At 41.6% G+C, this 19,665-nt stretch overlaps 1 protein-coding gene across 7 annotated transcripts in view; it reads left to right on the top strand.

Moving 5' to 3' along the window:
- Nucleotides 1–19,665, top strand: part of nexmifb (neurite extension and migration factor b) — a 282,397-nt gene that overhangs the window by 164,038 nt on the left and 98,694 nt on the right. For 4 of the 7 annotated variants that reach the window (XM_059976845.1, XM_059976844.1, XM_059976843.1 and 1 more), the window contains one exon: nt 7,331–7,467. The exons of 1 other annotated variant lie outside the window; for it this stretch is intronic. The gene's annotated coding sequence lies outside the window, so the exon portion shown is untranslated. 2 more of the 7 variants (XM_059976842.1, XM_059976846.1) reach the window with 2 other exon arrangements.

Genomic DNA, 19,665 nt, shown 5'->3' with positions numbered 1-19,665 from the left:
AACTTCTGGGCTTCAGATCTTTGATATCACACCACTGCAGAAGGGGCTGAAGTCTTATGTCTCAGTTAACTTTAAATTAGCAGAAGCTAAAAGCCACTAACATTGGAGCATTTTTTCACTCTGAACATTCCTGCCCATAATCTCGAGACCTAGTCTTTACTTTTGCTTAGTTTATCAACCGTAAAGGCATGTTAGAGTAATAGGGATGTAGATCGTGGAAACAGGTCCTTTGACCCAAATCATCCATACTAATCCCATTCACCGATCGAATCTCATCCCATTTGTCTGTATTTGGAAATACTCAACTAGTTCCACTTACCAATTAGCTGAACACCCCCCCCCCCCCACCGAGGTGGTAAACTCTTGCAGTTAGATCATCCCCAACCTTAAGCCTCACATTCAACTTTTGCCCTGCAAAGTGTGGTTAGTCTCATCAAGATGGAGCTTGATGGCTAGTAGAGTGTGATGAGCTTGTGGACAGATTGGGCACCACTGTTTTTTAATAGGTGTGCAACTTAAGGTTTAGTTACTTACTGTGCCTATAAAAGTACAGTATTCACCCCTCTTGGAATTTTCATGTTTTATTGTTTTACAACATTGAATCACAGTGGATTGAATTTGGCTTTTTTGACACTGATCAGCAGAAAAAGACGCTTTTGTGTCAAAGTGAAAACAGATCTCTACAAGGTGATCTACACTAGTCAACAATAATGCACAAAATAATTGATTGCATATTTATTCACCCCCCCCCCCTTAATATGACACACCAAATCATCACTGGTTCAGCCAAGAAGTCGCATAATTAATTAAGTGGAGATTTGTTTTTGGAGACCTGTGCACAGTCAAAGAGTTTCAATTGATTGTAGTTAAAATGCCCCCCTATCTGGAAGGTTCAACTGCTGGGGAGTCAGTATCCCGGCAAAAACTACAGTATGAAGACAAAAAGAACACTCCAAGCAACTCTGCAAAAAATGTTATTGAAAAGCACAAGTCAGGAGATAGATACAAGAAAAGTTTCAAGTCACTGAATATTCCTTGGAGTACAGTTAAGTCATTCATCAAGAAATGGAAATAATACGGCACAGCTGTAAATCTGCCTAGAGCAGGCCGTCCTCAAAAGCTGAGTGACTGTGCAAGAAGGGGACTAGTGAGGGAGGCCATCAAGAGACCAATGACAACTCTGGAGGAGTTACAAGCCTTCAGTGGCTGAGATGGGAGAGACTGTGCATACAACCACTGTTGCCCAGTTGCTTCACCAGTCACAGCTTTATGGGAAAATGCAAAGCCACTGTTGAAATAAACTCACATGAAATCTCAATCTCCCAGAAGGCATGTGGGAGTGAACAAATTTCATGACACACGCCGCTGATAATAAACCTGATTCTGATTCTGAAGTCAGCTGGAAGAAGGTTCAATGGTCTGATGAAATCAAAATAAAGCTTTTTGGCCATCAGACTACACACTATGTTTGGCGTAACTGAAAGACAGCACATAAGCAAAAACACACCGTCCTTACTGTGAAGCACGGTGGTGTCTGCTTCGTGCTGTGGCGATGTTTCACTGCAGCAGGCCCTGGAAGGCTTGTGAAGGAAAAGAGTAAAGTGAATTTAGCAAAATACAGGGGAATCCTGGAGGAAAACTTGATGCAGTTAGCAAGAGAACTGTGACTTGGGAGAAGATCTGTTTTCCAGCAAGTCAATGGCTCCAAGCTTAAAGCCAAGCCTACCCAGGAATGGCTTAAAAACAACAAAGTTAATATCTTGGAATGGCCAAGTCAGAGTCTGGACCTCAGTCCAATTGAGAATTTGTGGTTGGACTTGAAAAGGGGTGTTCACTCATGATCCCCATTGAATCTGACAGAGCTTGAGCAGTTTTGTAAAGAATGGGAAAAAATCGCAGTGTCCAGACCTGCAAAGCTGATAGAGACCTATCCACAGAGACTCCAGACTGTAATTGCTGCCAAAGGTGCATCTACTAAATACTGACTTGAAGGGGGTGAATACTTACGCAATTATTTTGCACTTAGTAATTGTAATAAATTTAGCCCAATTTGTAGCAATTTGTTTTTACTTTGACTCAGAAGTCTTTTCTGTTGATCAGCATTAAAAAGCCAAATTAAATCCATTGTCAGTTAATGTTGTAAAACAATAAAACATGAGAACTTCCAAGAGGGGTGAATAATTTTTATGGTTATCCTGAGCATACTGTGCATGTAAATTGTAAATGTCTGGTTCTGTTTAGAATTGCTGATGTATACCTTGATTTGCATTGCTCCAGGCTGATCAATAATATGTTCTCTTTACAAGTAAATAACAACACTGTCTTTAGGCGTGCAATGTCTTGTAATGAATTCAGTAGCATTTTTGATTTTATTCAGATATATTCAATTTGAAGAGCTTATGTCCAGCTAGTTACAAAATGAAACATGGGAGTTGAGATATGTAGTCTTTACATTCCTGATGTTACAAATAGTCTGAAATCTAATGAAAGGTCACTGACCAGAAATATTAACTCATTTTCACCCTGCTACACCTAGTCAGAATCTGCATAATTTTGCTGTTGCACTAAATTATTGAGATTGGTTAAAATAAAATAATGGAATACTTTTAAAAATAAGAGCCACGATTTTGTACGCAATACATTTTGAAGTTGAAACTTTTTACAGGATTGAAGTGGTTCATTTGAGAGGAAAGTTTTCAATTTTAACTAAGTATTTTGCATTACAGTGAGATGTGTAACATTTAACTTGTAGCTCCTGGTAAGCTGATTGTGGTGTTGGAAAAGTATCATTTAGTGAAAAATAAATTTCAAAACTTTTATTTACTAACTTGTAATGATTGTATGTTACTGTTAGTTTGAGTCGACGATAAGAAAACCACGTTTCCTTTTTAAGAGCATTGCGTGCGTTTCCCTTTTAAGAACACCTTGCTTCGTTATGAGCATGTGCAGAAAATTGAATGCAGTGAAGAAACCGAATAGTAGACTCCATTTTGCACATCTCGGATGTATTTATTTCTTTAGTGCAGGAGCTAACCCATCAGAATTTGTACCGACCTAAAGTGCGTGAATGAAATTGTTACATAATGGTGATTATGAGTTTATATATTCATCTAGCTTTTGTTTCATCTCCCCCCTTTATTATATACGCAATGCACTGAATGCCCCTTCGACACAAGTATTTTTCAACTCTGTTCCTCAACAGCCCTGTGCAATGTCCATATATCCTGAAGGCAAAAATACAGATACCACAACAAAATGGTTTGGTTTGATCGTTGAAGAGTATGTCCTACAAAGCATCGGCAAGCTAGCCTGGTTAGTGAGCTGCATCGGAACTGCGTAATTACAGATAAGGGTTGCAGTCTATGTACTGTTTTCAAGTGCTTAAAGAGCCATTTTAATCTAACCTGTTAGGTGTGAAAAAAACCCCGATACAAACAAAACAACAGCCAATCCAATTAAATTAATTTCTTGCTGGGCGGCTGAAGTTAAAAATGCCCCCTCACTGTTTCTCACATCAAATTATTAGTCACTGTAAAATTAATACCGCTAACTAGCCATTAGTTCATCTGAACAAATCTGTTTTTCTGTTATGTATCTAAATGTGTACGAGACATCTTTTTTTTTGAAGTGTCCCAGTTATTTTCCACTGTACTGAAAACACTGTGTGCAAAGCCTTTGTAGTAAAAGGAGTTTAAAAGACACATTTACTAACATTTCCTTATCAAGTTCAAGTTTAATTGTCATTCAACCATTAGCATGAATACAGCCAAAGGAAACAGCATTGCACCAGGGTCAAGATGCCAAACACAATGCCAACAGTTGCACACAGCACATATAAATAGCGGTAAACACAGTCACACAAAAAAAAATATTGTTCAAGTTTCTGAGTGTCATGTCCTGTAGATTGATGGTACATGATGTTGTCGACAAGAACAAGCCCACAGCAATCTGCAGATGAATGCAGACCACTGAGCGAACACTGGAGGGCAGCACCAACAAAAAGGGACAGGCTCCAGTCCAGGATGGACATCGTGCCATGCTGCCTCTGGCATCTCAGCTCCTGGGCACCTGGAAAAGACAACTCTGTGGCACGAGGCCTAGTTTGTGCCACAACCAAAGCCAAGCAGCTCCTCCGCCATCGGTCTCGCCATTAAACCAGATTTTATATTACCCATGTCCAACAGTGTCTTGCAATCACAAGAAGAAGGTCCAAGTCTCGCTGTTAGGCTGCACACTACCTTCGTACGCTAATTTCTATGCCTTTCTGTAGCAGGTAGTAACACGGTCTGCACCAAGTTCAGCTCTTCTGCTAATGAGCAACTCTCTGATGGGGAAGACCTACAAACTTGAAGTTTTTAATGTCCAGCAGTGTCCTACGATAGTAAAAAAAAGCTATTTAAAAATGATAATAGCACCTTTGGTTTGACCTGGAGAGGTTACTGTCTTCACCCCACCATCTTACTAGAAAATATGATCAATGGCTAGGATCATATTTATAATAGAAACTACTTATAAATGTGTGTGTGGCGGGTGGCCAAGTGGTTAAGGCGTTGGACTAGCGATCTGAAGGTCGTGAGTTCGAGCCCCAGCTGAAGCAGCGTGTTGTGTCCTTGAGCAAGGCACTTACTCACACATTGCTCCAGTCCACCCAGCTGAAAATGGGTACCGGCAAAATGCTGAGGGTTAAACTTGCGATAGACTGGCATCCTATTCTGGGGGGGGGGGGGGGGTCTCGTACTCTCAGTTGCTTCACGCCACAGAAACTGGCATAAGCACCGCTCTGATGAGCCTATGAGGCTCAGGACAGACTCTAACTAACTTATAAATATAAATTCATAATTACAGATTCATGTGGAGGTGGCATAGTGGTGCTGTTCTTGTGTCTGACCTCCAGAGAAATTGTGTTCCAATTAGTTATATTTCCTCATAAGATGTCAAAAATCTTGCTATTTATTTTGAGGTATTAATATTGTATAAATATATGCAGGTGAAGACCCAGTTTCATCTATGAGCCTTAATAAAGTGACCACTAAGTGTATCTGCTGCTGTAGCCGATCTAATTCAAGACATGTTGCTTAATCAGAGCTGCCCTTCTGCACACCACTGCTGTAATGCATGGTTATTTGAGTTGCAGTTGGCTTCCTATAAGCTTGAATTAGTTTGACCATTCTCCTCTGACCTCTGTCAATAAAAGGTGTTTTCATCCACAGAACTGTTGCTCACTGAATGTTTTTTGATTTTTCGCATCATTCTCTGTTAACTCAAGAGATTATCGTCTGTGACTATCCGAGGAGATCAGCAGTTTCTGAGATAAGTCAAACCACCCTATCTGACACCAACACCAATTCCATGGTCAAAGTAACTTAGATCACATTTCCTCTCCATGCTGATATTTGGTCTAAACAACAACTGAACCTCTTGACCATGTCTGCGTGCTTTTATGCATTGAGTTGCTGCCTCATGATTGGCTGATTAGATATTTGCTTTAAGGATCAGGTGTACCTAATGAAGTGACCACTGAGTGTAACATCTCTGTAACATCACCCAAAGACAATAGTTGATCCTGACTTTTCCTTTCATTTATTTTTGGACTCTGGGCATCACTTGCAAAACCAGTGTTTATTGCTCTGGGGAAGTTTCTGATGAGCTGTGGCTGTAAGCTCGCAGAGGTGGTGGTACTTCTGGTGTGCTGGGTAAGGAGTCCCAGAGCAATAGACCTAATGATGATGAAAGGACTTCCAGGTCAGTGAAAATAATAAAAAAACAATAGCAGATATTGGATATATATATAATGCCCAAAACACACAGCAGGTCAGACAACACCTGTGGGTAGAGCAACATAATCAAAAGATTTACATAGAACATAACCAGTACAGCACAGGAACAAGCCCTTTGTCCCACAATGTTGTACTGAACCAGCTAAAAAGCAAATTAAAACCCAAACATTAATCCCTCCTACCCACACAATGTTCATATCCCTCCATCTTCCTCACATTCACGTGCCTATCTAAATTAAAAGCCTCTAATGTATTTGCCTCTACCACCACACCAGGTGGTGCATTCCAGCTATCTACCACTCTCTGAGAAAACAACTTACCCCTTACATCCCCTTTGAACCTACGTCATCTCACTTTCAATTCATGCCCTCTGGTAATTGGTATTTCAACCCTGGGAAACAGATATTCCCTGTCTGCCTGTGCCTCTCAATCTTATCAGATTAGATTTCTCATAATCTTTCTATCAGATCTCCCCTCAGCCTCTGCCACTCCAAAGAAAACAACACAAGTTTACCAGCCTCTCAATGTAGCACATGCCCTCTAAGCCAGGCAGCATCCTGGTAAACCTCTTCTACACCCTCTCTAAAGCCTCAACATCTTTCCTATAGTGAGGTGACCAGAACTGTATGCAATACTCCAGAGTTTTATAAAGTCCCAACATAACCTCCTGACTTAATTAGTCAAGGACTCATTGCCTTGACTAACGAAAGCAAGCAATCCATAAGCTTTCTTAACCATACTATCAACCTGTGTAGATGCTTTCAAGGACCATAGACCATAAGACATAGGAGCAGAATTAAGCCATTCAGCCCTTTGAATCTGCTCCACCATTCCATCATTGCAGATCCCAGATCCCACTCAACCCCATACACCTGCCTTCTCGCCATATTCTGTAATGTCCTGACCAATCAGGAAACTTAATAAGTTCTGCCCCATCTAAACCCCTTGCACTAAGAAATTTCAAGTTTATAATTAGGGAAGTTGAAATCCCCCATGACAACAATCCCATTATTTTTGCACATTTCCTTAATCTGATTACATATGTTCCTCAATGGGGGGATGAGGGTTCAGTAGATAGAACATAGAACAATACAGCACAGGAATAGGCCCTTTGGTTCTCAATGTTGTACCAAAACAGCCAAAAGGTAAATCAAAAACACGCAAACACTAATCCCTCTTACCTACACAATGTCCACATCCCTCCATCTTCCTCACATCCATGTCCCTCTCTAAGTGTCTCTAGGTGAGGGATTCTTTATTGGAAATGAAGAGGAGACTGAAGAACTTTGTGAACCTGCAAGGAGGGAGAATGTCTCTGGTTGGGTAAATCTGGGGTGAGCATGGTGCTTAGTTGTAAACAGTTTATCAGATAATGAGTAGGGGTGTTTCCAGCATTTTCTCTTTTTGCTTTTATATTTGTTAAAAGGGAATCTGGAGATCACTAAGTCTTGTAGCGTTAAACTGGCCCTCCAGCTGAGCAACACACCATCTGTCAAGCAGTATTCACGCTAAGCCTGCATTGATCCCATTGTATTCTGTTTATGTTCCCCCAGGATCTACTACTAACCAACACACCCAGGGCACTTTACAGTGGCCACTCAACCTACCAAGTCACAAGTCTTTGGGCTCTGGATGGAATCTGGAGCACTCAGAAGAAACCTGAGCAGCTGCAAGTTGAATTGCACTGGAGGTCAGGATTTAACCTGGGTCACTATAGCTGTCAAGCAGAAAAATCTACGAGTTTAGCCACTGTGCTACCTAGATGGTAGCGCTCTCACCTGCTACTGCACCTGTACTTGGCAATGGAGGTCACAAGCTTGGGTCAGAACAGCCTGGGCAACTAATTACACTGCATTTTGTAGATGATGGCGGAATGGGATAGCAATCAAGCAGATTGCTTTATCCTGAACAAATTTCATGACACATGCCGGTGATAATAAACCTGAATCTGATTCTGAATGGGGTTGAGTATTGTTGATGTTGCACTCATCCAGGCATAAAAGAGGATATTGCAGTACACTCTTGACTTGTGCATTTTCAATGGTGCAAAGGTGTCAGGATACTTGTCACAGAATACTCCAGCTCCAGCCTTAAATTATACTATAGTGATAATATTTCTGTGGCAAACCCATTCCAGTATTTAGTTGATAGGGATCCTGAAGATGAGATACTTTGCATGGTAGTGCCATTGAATGTTGAAGGCAAGAGATTAACACTCTTTTGTTCTAACTGGTTACTTCCTGACATCTGTGGCACAATTAATCCTTACTATTTGTCAGTCTATAATATTGCTTAGGTGTTGCTGCAAGCAGGCAAGGAAGGACCCTTTCATTTGCTGAGAGGCTGACTGTCTGCAATGACTCCTGATTCTAATGGAAGGCAAACAGCTGAACATGGTTGGACTACAATTGACAGGAGGATGTAATTTCACTGTGACAGGTGTATTCCATGAAGGCTGTAATAAATGGTGGAAGCTGCAGTTTATAATGAAATATTGCCAGGTGTATCTCTATATACGTAGAGATATACTGTGACGAAGTGACAAAGTTTATTTCAGCAGTGGGAATGGCGGGGGGGGGGCATGGATCTGTAGAAGTTAGAAAAAGAAAACATTTTTTATTAAACTATATTGTGACTGTAAGCTGCTCTCTAGTTATAATGGCAGATGAATATTAATGTAAATTGTAAGTAGTTGAGCCCCAGTCCTGATCCCTGAGCCACATGCAAGTTTCATTTTATCAACTTGATAATAACTGCTCTGTCTTTATTCTTCCAATCTGTTAATCAATTCCCTAGCCATTTTAATAGCACACTACCCCCTGACCCTTTCCTTGTACCATTTTTCATGTGATATTGTACAGAATGCCTTTGGAAATCCAAATGCTGGTTTCTCACTGGGGAGTTCTGTTCTGAGCTGTTTTCTTTGTAGGTCGGAAATGTCCATTTTCTATAATAACCTAAATCTCACCTTTGTTCTGCTTATTCTTGCTGTAATTCATTCATTTCACTGAATATTCAATCTCACATGACCTATCATTAAGCCAATGGATATACTATACCCAGTCATTAGTCATTTGTTCATCATGTGCCGTGTTGTATGACATGGGCGATCATGGTCTTTCCGTGACCATGATTGTTCTTGGCAAATCTCTCTACGGAAATGGTTTGCCGTTGTCTTCTTCTGGGCAGTGTCTTTACAAGACGAGTGACCCCAACCATTATCAATACTCTTCAGAGATTGTCTGCCTGGCCTCGGTGGTCGCCTAACCAGGACTTGTGAGATGGACCAGCTGTTGATAAGACCAGCCAGCACCTGCTCCTACGGCTTCGTGTGACTCTGATCGGGGGTGATGCAGGTGCAACACCTTACCCAAAGGTGACCTGCAGGCTAGTGAAGGGAAGGAAAGCGTTACCTTCCCTTTGGTAGAGCCATATCTCCACGCCCCCCACCCACCAGTCATTAATAAATAGCACAAAACATTATTCTGCACAGTAATTATGAGGCATGTTAGCGTAATGCTTTATAGTGCCAGCCACTGTCTGTAAAGAGTTTGTACGTACTCCCAATGACCGCATGCATTTCCTTTGGGTGCTCTCATTTCCTCTCACATGCCAAAGGTGTGCGGGTTAGTGTTGGTAAGTTGAGGACACAAGATAGCGCTGGAACAATAATGACACACACAACACATTTCACTGAATGCTTCAATGTTTCAATGTACATGTGACAAATAAAGCTCACCTTCAATCTTTATTACTTTCTTGAAAGAAACTTTAAAATGTATTGGACAATTTGCATCAATCAGATTTCAATAAGTCAGGCGATCTGTAACCCAGGGAATCCTAAACGTTGTATCTGTACTGCGGCTCCTTGATGAATAAATTATCAAATGATTTAAGGACCAGTATCTCTTGGACTTAATCGCTAGTTTTTCAAAAGAGGTAGCTGCAGAGATAGTGAATGCATTGATCGCCATTAACATTGACTTTGTACATTGTTCCTTATCTTGGTCCCCTTTGCTGCTCCAGTATCACTGCCTTCTGTTCTCCCTGTATTTGTTTCACATTTTGTTTATTAAACAGATTAAACATCACCTGAACCTCCACAGTTTTAAGTTTGAAGTCTGATCAGCAGTTCTGGTTATTCAATTTGCCAGGACACTAATCAGTCCACTTCCAAAGAAGCCCATTTCAATGGAGGCAGTTTCTCATTTGCCAGTGCCATTTATCTCAAAGAAAGTTATGGTATCATAGTAACAGGTCCTTTAGCCACCATATACATACTGACCAACGAGTTCCAATCCTGGGTCAGTGATCTTCCGTACCTTGGTGGCCCAAGTGCTCAACCAGGTATTTCTTAAGTGCTATGAGAGTCCCCAGCAGGGCTACCACTCCCTCAGCCACAGTCCGCTGAGAGACTACACACCCTGAGGTAAAGTCCCCAGAGAGGCAAATACTCGCTTGCCGCTAAGGTTGCAGGGCACTGCTCTGATCTCCAACTAGCACCTGCTGCCCCTGCAATAAATCACCCGTCCTGCCAACCTTTATGAAATGTTGACTTGTGTTCATTAGGTTCAGGATGCGGTTCAGTTGACATTTGGAGCTTTATATGAAAATTTTAAAAAAATCGCGGACATTGGGAATCTGAAATAAATACAGAAAATGCTGGAAAGAGTGTTTCCAGCATTTTTATTTTTTTTGTTTTTTATTTCTAGATTTTTATAGTCTATTAGTTTTTCTACTAAAAGTTAATTTATTATGTCTGCCCTTAGACTATTGAAAGCTTTTCTTTTAAAAATATGAAGCTACTCATTAAGTGATAGAAAATGATTTAAATACTTGCAGTCTGAAGGAAGAAAGAATCACTACCAGCGCTGCTGACAGCCGGCAGCTCCTCCTTCCCCCTTCACCTGAATTCCCACGCTGATTTTCGCTTTCTGTCTCAGCCGCTCCCTGAAAGTTGCAATCACTCTCTCATTAATTTGTCCTGAATTTTACTGAAGAAAGTACTGCATATAGTTTTAATTTTAGGGAAGCTTTTATTATGTCGGGAGCTCGCAGCAGGAGCACCAGCATCTGGCTTTGCAGGAACAGGTGCTGCATGCTTTTTTATCAGCCGGCAATCAAAACCATCAACAATAATGGGTTATAAACATAACATTGTATCTGCTTTGGTGGATGTGTTTTACATGGTAGAGGAACTGCCGCTATAAATAGAGCAGTGTAATAATTTTTGATGAAGTGATTATGGCATCAATCAGGGCTGATAATTGACTTAATTCTTACTTTGTAATATGATATGGATTAAACCTTCCCATGCTATTATGTTGAATGTTTGTAATTACATTGCAAGCACCTATATTATTCAGCTTCCCGATCTCTTACGAATTCATCTTAAAGCAAGAAAATGTTCTTAAGGACGGTTGCAGAGATTTCTAATTTGTGGACTGTCTGCTGCTACCCTTTTCTAAATGGAATTAGTGTTTAAATGTTTGCAAATGAAGATAGAATTTGGATGATTTTATAGTGCAGGCTCTGAGATTTGAGGAGACTTGTCTGCACGCTGTGACCTTTAGCCTCGCTTTCAAACAGCCTCTTGTCTTTGTTCAGAGGGAAAAAACAGCTGAAACTGTTGCCTCTGCAAGTTTCTCCAGCTTTGGTAAAAAAAAAAGGCAGCAGCATACCATCGAGGTGCCTTGTTCACAGGTGTTTTCCTGGAATGAGTGCAAAAGCAACCTGGGAAAATTTGGCACAAGTCTCCTCTCTGACAGTTCCCTTTCTCCCTGTGGAGAAGCACCTGGCTCTTTTGGATGCCAGCCTGCCAGCGAGGTTGATATCAGTAACTCGCCATATGGAGACTTACAGTTATATAGTAGCAATGTATAATGTAGTGCACTGCGTCTCTGACGTGTTTGTCACTGACGCTTTAGCACTGCTATTGTTAGATCCTATACAGCCTCTGAAGTTAGCGGCTGCTTCTGTATTCTGTTCGATTCGAAATTGTGCAGTGACTATGAGGAGACCACAGAGGGACAGAGATAGGATAAGTGAGTGGACAAAGGGGGTGCAATGCTATTACGGTGGCAGTGACCTGGGTTCAATTCCGCTGCTGTCCGTCAGGAGTTTGTACGATCTTCCTGTGGTCACGTGGGTTTCTTCCGGCTGCTCGGGTTTCCTCCCACATTCCGAAGACGTACAGGTTAATTGGTGACTTTGGTGTTGTTGAGCAGTGTGGGCTCATTGAGCCAGAAGGGCCTGTAACCGTGCCTTGACCAGCAGCCAATCTGGATATTGGAAGTTTTGAGAAGAGGGGACTACAGTCAGGTCCACTGCCCGAGGATAAGAGGCAGCAGCGGGTCGGTACCACCACACAAGAGCTTTGACCAGCGACCAATCGGTGTTGGTGATTGATTAGCGAGAGCAAATTAAAGGAAGGCAGAGGCATCGTCTGAGTGGACAGAGAGTGGTGATCTTAAGGCTTGAGGTGTTCTAGTCTTCAGTGAAGAGAGGCTTCAGTCAGAGAAAGCAGAGGAAAGAAAAACTCAAGGTTACGTTTTTTTCTCTTTCCCTTCTTTATATCTGCTCAGCTCAGAGAGTGGAGATGCCAGACAGGATAGTGGAATGCTCCTCTTGCAGGATACGGGAAGGCAGGGAGACCTCCTCCAGTGACCCTGACGACTACAACTGTGAGGAGTGCATCCAGCTACAGCTTCTAACAATCCGTGTTAAGGAGCTGGAGCTGGATGAACTCCGGATCATTTGGGGAGCTGATAGGACACATGGAGAGGCATTTACACCCAAGGGGCAGGACACAGGAGAATGGGTGACAGTCAGGAAGGGTTAAGGTGCCAGTGCAAAGTACCCTGTGGCCATCCCCCTCAACAACAGGTTTATCGCTTTGGATACTGACGAGGGGTGGGGGGGGGGGGGGGGAGAATGACCCAACCGGAAAGCCACAGTGGTCAAGTCTCTGGCACTGAGTTTGCCTCTGTGACTCAGAAGGGATGGAGGAAGGAGAGGCATGCTCTTAGAGGAATGGACAGGGGTTTCTCTGGGCAAGAACAAGATTCCTGGGTAGTATGTCGACTCCAGGGTGCAGGCTGAAGGGAACCAGAGTGCCAGAACAGTTGGTGGAGAGGTTGTGGAAACAGATATTGGTAAGACCTTAGGTAAAGTTAGGAATCAAAAGGTTTGACAAGTGTCATGAGCAACGTATATTTCAATACAAGAAGAATCATTGGAAAGGTGGATAATAATGCTGAAGATGAGATAGTTGGTTTACAAACAGAGGCGATGTGTAGTGAGGAGAGGCTGTTGATTACAGTCAACAGGATTAGTTGCAATGTAAAAAATGGACAAAGCTGAAAATGACTGAAGGTGTTATATTTGAATGCACGCAGTGTATGGAATAAGGTAGATGAACTTGCAGCACAGTTGCAGATTGGCAGGTACGATGTTACAGGCATCACTGAATCATGGCCGAAAGAAGATTATAGCTGGGACCTTAATGTCCAAATATACACATTGTATCAGAAGGACAGAGGGGGCGGCGTTGCTCTGTTGGTGAAAAGTGAAAACAAATCATTAGAAAGAGGTGACATAGCGTTGGAAGGTTTTGAATCATAGAGCTAAGGAACTGCAAGAGTTAAAAGACCCTGATGGGAGCGGTATACCAATCCCCGAACAGCAGTAGGGATGTGGCCTACAAATTACAACAGGAGATAAAAAATGCACATCAAAAGGGCAATGTTACAATAGTTCATGATGACTTCAATATGCAGGTAGATTGGGAAAATCAGGTTGGTGCTGGATTGCAGGAGGGACAACTTCTTGAGTGCCTAGAAGATGGCTTTTTAGAGCAGCTCAGGGTTGATTCTGGATTGGTTGTTGTGCAAAGAACCAGAATTGATTAGAGAGCTTTAGGTAAAAGAACCCTTAGGGACAAGTGAGTAAAGGAAATTGCAGAGACATGAGAGAGGAGTTGCCCGGAATTAATTGGAAAAGAACACTGGCAGGGATGACGGCAGAGCAGCAATGGCTGGAATTTCTGGAAGCAATTTGGAAGGCACAGGACATATATTTCCCAAAGAGGAACAAGTATTCTAAAGATGACACAACCTTGGCAAACAAGAGGAGTCAAAGCTAAAGAGAAGGCTTATAATAGGGCAAAAAATAATAGGAAGTTATAGGATTGGGAAGCTCTTAAAAACCAACAGAAGGCAACTAAAAAGTCATTATAAAGGTGAAGATAGAATTCAAAAGTAAACCAGCCAATAATATTAAAGAGGATACCAAAGTTTCTTCAGATACATAAAGTGTAAAAGAGAGGCGAGAGTAGATATTCAACAGCTGGAACACAATGCTGGAGACCTCGTTGAAACCTATCGTATAGTGAAAGGCCTTGATAGAGTAGATGTAGAGAGGATGTCTCCATTGGCGGAAGAGTCAAAGACCAGAGGGCTCAGAATAGAGGGGTGTCCTTTCAGAATGGAGATGCAGAGCAATGTCTTTACCCAGAGAGTGGTGAATCTTTTGAATTGTTTGTCACCGGCAGCTGTGGAGACCAAGTCATTATGTATATTTAAGGCAGAGGTTGATAGATTCTTGATTAGTCAGGGCATGAAAGGTATCGGGGAGAAGGCAGAAGATTGGGGCTGAGAGGTAAAATGGATCAGCCATGATGAAATGGTGGAGAAGACTCAATGGGTCAAATGGCCTATTTCATCTCCAAATCTTGTGGTTTTATGGTATCACTAAATCTAAAATCTAAATGCGGTATTGTACATTTTTGCAGGAAAGATAAGGAAGCATGTTATCTAAGCAATGATAGATTATACAGCACTTAGGTGTAGAAGGTATCAGGGTATCCTGCTTCATGATTTGCAAAGGGCTTTTAGAAATTTAAATTGGAAATCTTGTGTTCCCTACTATTCATACATGTAGAACCTTAATTAGGAAAGCAAGCACTGTAAGGATAGAGATTAGCAATGATCTTTTTTTGTCAGCGTATGTTAAAACATACAGTGAAATGCATCATTTTTGTTAACAACCAACACGGTCCAAGACTGTGCTGAGAGCAGCCTGCACGTGTCACCATGCTTCCGAGGCCAACACAGCACACCCACAACTTTCTAACTCTAACCTGTATGTCTTTGGAATGTGGGAGGAAGCTGGAGCACCCGGAGGAGTGTTGGTGTTTATTGCTCAAGAAATTGAATACAAAAGTAATGAGGTTATTCTTCAGTTACTGTGCATGGGTCACTGGTGAAACCACATCTGGAGCTCCACATACAGAATTGGTCCTTTTATTGAAGGGGAAGATGCTAATACAGAGGAAACAATTCAGAGAAAGGTTACCAGGTTAATACCTGGAATGGGGACTGGTATGGCTGCCTTACCAGGAAAGGTTGCATAGGGTAGGATTGTTCTCATAGAGTCTAGAAGAGTGAGCAGCAACTTAATTGAAACTTCTAAGGTGCTGAGGGGTGGAAGTGGAGAGGATGTTTCTTTAAATGCGAGAATCCAGAATTAGGAGTCAATGTTTAAAAATAAGTTGCTGTCCATTTAAGACAGATGAGGTTCTCTCCCTCTCCCTCTCTCCGTACCCCCTCCCCCCTGGGCTTTTGAAACTCTGTTCCTCAAGGGGTGGTGAAAGTGATCTTTGAATATTTTTAAATCATACTTAAATTCTGATTTTAAAAAGAGGTTGAAGGATTGCTGTGGGTAGATGAGCTCAAGTTGTATTCAGATCGGCCGTGATTTTATTAAAGGGTGGAACAAGTTTGAGGAGCTGAGTGTTTACCTCTTGGTCCTAATTCACATGTTTTTATGTAACTACCAGCCACACACTATGAGCAGAAAAAATATATTGTTTCTCTGCACAATTAAATAATTACAATTAATGTACTGCTTTCTCTCTGTAAAACGGTTTGTGGGTTTGAGCTTCATTAGTATTGGAATCAGATAATGAGAGAGGCGACCGCATGCCCATGTCGTTTGTTCATTTTGCCAGAGCAGGTTCCCAAATTTTGATCGCAGGCTAATGGATCGTTGTATCGTGATGGTACCATCCTAACTTTACAAGCATCATTAATGCTCACAGTTGAGCTGCTTTGTGAGAAGCCTTTCTATTTACATGGCGTCCTCCAGCCACTAGAGGGAGCTGGTAATATAATATCATCTCTTTGAAGCAACTTCTTCACTTAAACATACATCAGGAGAACTGTGCTCCACTATCACTATATGTACGACATGCAAGTCTGATTTGAATTGAGTAGCTACTGGCACTGTTCAGAGATAAACTATGGTGCCATATTGTTCCTGTTTCAATAGCACCCCCTTAGATTGGCTCCTTTGGTATTGAGCGAATTTATCTGAATGAACCATTCAGAGCTGCCCCTTTGATACAATGAGCCAAAAGTGATGCCTAGCATAACAATGGGCAGTATACCTCAGTGGTGTTCATGTCCACAATAGTCTATAGTTGCCTTCAATATGAACTAAATTGTATAGACATAAGTGACTGCAAATGCTGTAATATGGAGCAAAAAAAGATCAAATGTTACAGGAATTTATTGGGTTAGCCAGTATCTGTGGAAGCAAGAAGGATGGTCAATGTTTGGGATCAAAACCCTGCAGTCGAGTGTTCTGATGTAGGGACCCGACCTGAAACATAGACCATGGATGCAGTCTGACCCCAAGTTCATCCAGCAAGTTTAGAAGGCAAAATTGTTAGTTTCCTTGCCACCATTGAGCCCACTCCTCATTTTAAAAGCTGGAATTGTAGGTGAGATCTTAAGATAAGTTTAGTAGTTGTAATGGCAGTGATACTCCCTCCCCATACTCAGTACAGAATAACTATCTACCTGGGCTCACAGGTACAAAATGATCACTTGAATGTCTCTGAGGGCTCACAGTCTCAACTAGCAGCCTCTATTAATGCAAATAAAAAGGAATATAGACTGATAAATTAGGCCAAGGAAATCACTATATAACATCTGTGGAGATTCATTTTAAAGTAACTTAAAATTTGTGACAGTTTTTCATTAGCCAGAAGTGACTCTATCAGGAGTGCAGGGTCTTTTCCAATATGATGTGCGCTTTTTTTTTGTTCTTTTGGGAGATATTGAAAATGGACTGATTTTTATTTTTCTGTACTTTAAACTGAAAGTTTGAACTCCTGGCCATACTTGTGCGAGTGAGATTTATTAAAGGCACTTGAGTGATGTGAAAAATGACAGAGCAGCATTTATCAAATGCTCCATTTATTTATAACAGAACAAAATTATTTGTTAAACTTTATACTGAAGGTGTGATGCTTCACATCTAAAACACTGTTTAAAATGCTTAGGTCTAGTGCATGGTGACATAGTGGTTAGCACAATGCTTACAGTACCTGCAACCCATCTTCATTTCCCGCTGCTGCCTGTACATTCTCTCTGTGACAGCGTGGGTTTCCTCTCACGATCCAAAGGTGTTGGTAGGTTAACTGATCGTTGTGAATTGTGCTGTGATTAGGCTAGGGTTAAATCGGGGGCTGCAAGCTGGCATGGCTGCAAGGGCCTATTCCACACTTCATCTCAATAAATACTGAATATATGGTTGATGGATCCCAGCACTGAGGTTTCACTCTTGCATCTTCTTCTCTTGGCAATTCTGAATATTTCTAACAAATATTTAAGAGGTTTAAGTGATTCGCAAAGTCTATTCCTGCAGTTCAGCAGGTAATTATGTTGCTTGCTGTATCTCTGAACGGCATAGTGAGCGCTGTGTTCTGGAGGAAGGCGAGTTACACTATTTTGCTTCTGTGCAGTGCTACTGTTGGTTTCTTTAACTGTTGGCAAATGGCAGAAGATCAGCTGACGTTACCATATTTGTAGTTGGCATTGAAAAGCAGTATTTGAACCTGTTGCAGTGAGTAAGCCATCTACTTTTCATTGTCCAAAGTGAGAGCAAGCACTCATAGTTTCACCACTAAGCATAATCCAATGGAGTGAAACTGGAAATACTAGAAAAAAGTTAGAACCAAATTCCAAAATTATTAGACACAGGAGGGTACTTGTCTCCACAACCACTGATGAGATGTATCTATTACTTTCAACTTAGCCTATGAAGAATCTATAGCATTGGAGCATGCAATTTGACTTTGTGTACACACGTCATTGTTTATACTGCACTAATTTCATATGTTCTATCCACCTTGTTGTTTTCAAACATATCTGAAAAAGTACCAGCCTTTTCCTTTTTTGATAGCTGTCATTGACAACTCAATAGGTAGCTTCAATTATTTGATTTGCTTACAGTTTAGAGATGAATTTCATTTTGATGTTGCACTTGACACTTGTCCATTTCAAGTTGACGTAGTTATTTTTTACATCAGTTTTCAAAAGAAGTGAGTTCTATGATAGCAATGCTTGATGAATGAGGTAGTGATGTCTGCTGACCAAGCATTTTATTCAGAACTGTCAGTTATACATACATGGTCCTGCTCAAACTGGTAAGGAATGATTCATCTGCAAAACCAACACTAATCAGCGATAAATTAACCATTTCAAAGTTGCTGTAAAAATTCCATTATCGCAGGAGGTGGTATCCCATGGTATTGATCACAATAAGCCGACAATTAAAGTGTGCAAGTGTGAATTTATCTCCCTGACACAGTGATGTCAAGAAAACAACCTCTCCCTCAATGTCACAAAAACAAAGGAGCTGGTTGTGGATTTAGAGCAGGAATGGAGACGGGCTAACCCCTATTGACACCAATGGATCTGGGGTTGAGAGGGTAAACAGCTTCAAGTTCCTCGGCATCCACATCACCGAGGACCTCACGTGGTCTGTACACACCAGCTGTGTGGTGAAAAAGGCACAACAGCACCTCTTGCACCTCAGACGGTTGAGGAAGTTTGGTATGGGCCCCCATATCCTATGAACTTTCTACAGGGGCACAATTGAGAGCACCCTGACTGGCTGCATCACTGCCTGATATGGGAACTGTACCTCCCTTAATTGCAGAATTCTGCAGAGAGTGGTGCAGACAGCCCAGCACATCTGTAGTTGTTGTTACGAACCCCATAACTGGGTCACTTACCAGCAAAGATAGAGAGGCCTGTTGAAGTCTGATGGTACTATTTTTAAAAGTCTTTATTTATAAAGGGGCACAAAAATAAGATTAATACAGACATTCAGATAATATACGTCGTCAATACGCAATCTAAAAACGCGGGTATAATAATAATCACCAATTAAGCAATAGCTCTTATCGTTTGTCTAGGATTTTGTATTGTCCGATGGAAAGATTAAAGTCACTGTCCTTACAAGCTGCAGCTCTTTGGGTTTAAGAGAGACGGTTTTAAACTTGCCTGGGTCTTTTATGAGGCCAATCCGTTGAGTCAGGGGAGTTGGTTCCTCATTGTTAGTTCCAAGTCGTTTTCCCCCCCAGGCAAGGGAACCGAATGCATGTGGCTTCCTTCAAATGGCTTCCCGCTATTACGGAATCGCTAGTGTTTCTTCTGGTGCATCTTTTATCTTAACTCGCAGGGTAGTAGATGTCACTCAGGTTAGGGTGATGCAATCTCTCTCTCAACCAGCCCACTTTGCCCAAGGGGTTGCACGTAGCATAGTCCCCAATCCACAAACGTTGTCTCCAGGAGACAATGGCCATGTCTCTCTCTCATTTCCTGGGTCCTCTGACTCAGCCCAATAATGCTCTTGTGATTCTCACAAAGGAGGGGGCTACCCCGCACCCTTCGGCCCCTCAGAGCTGTGGTACATTCATAACACCCCCTTTCTTCAAAGCGTTTTCACCAGCGGTGAAAACGAAGTAGTACAGAGTCTTACAGGGTTTAGAATCTAACACAATACAAAAGTTTTTTTTTCTACAGAGTAATACAGT

Source organism: Hypanus sabinus, chromosome 8 (assembly GCF_030144855.1).
Source record: "Hypanus sabinus isolate sHypSab1 chromosome 8, sHypSab1.hap1, whole genome shotgun sequence".
Lineage (NCBI taxonomy): Eukaryota > Metazoa > Chordata > Chondrichthyes > Myliobatiformes > Dasyatidae > Hypanus > Hypanus sabinus.
The sequence above is the reverse complement of the archived record's forward strand: the minus strand, read 5'-3'. Positions and strand labels throughout refer to the sequence as shown.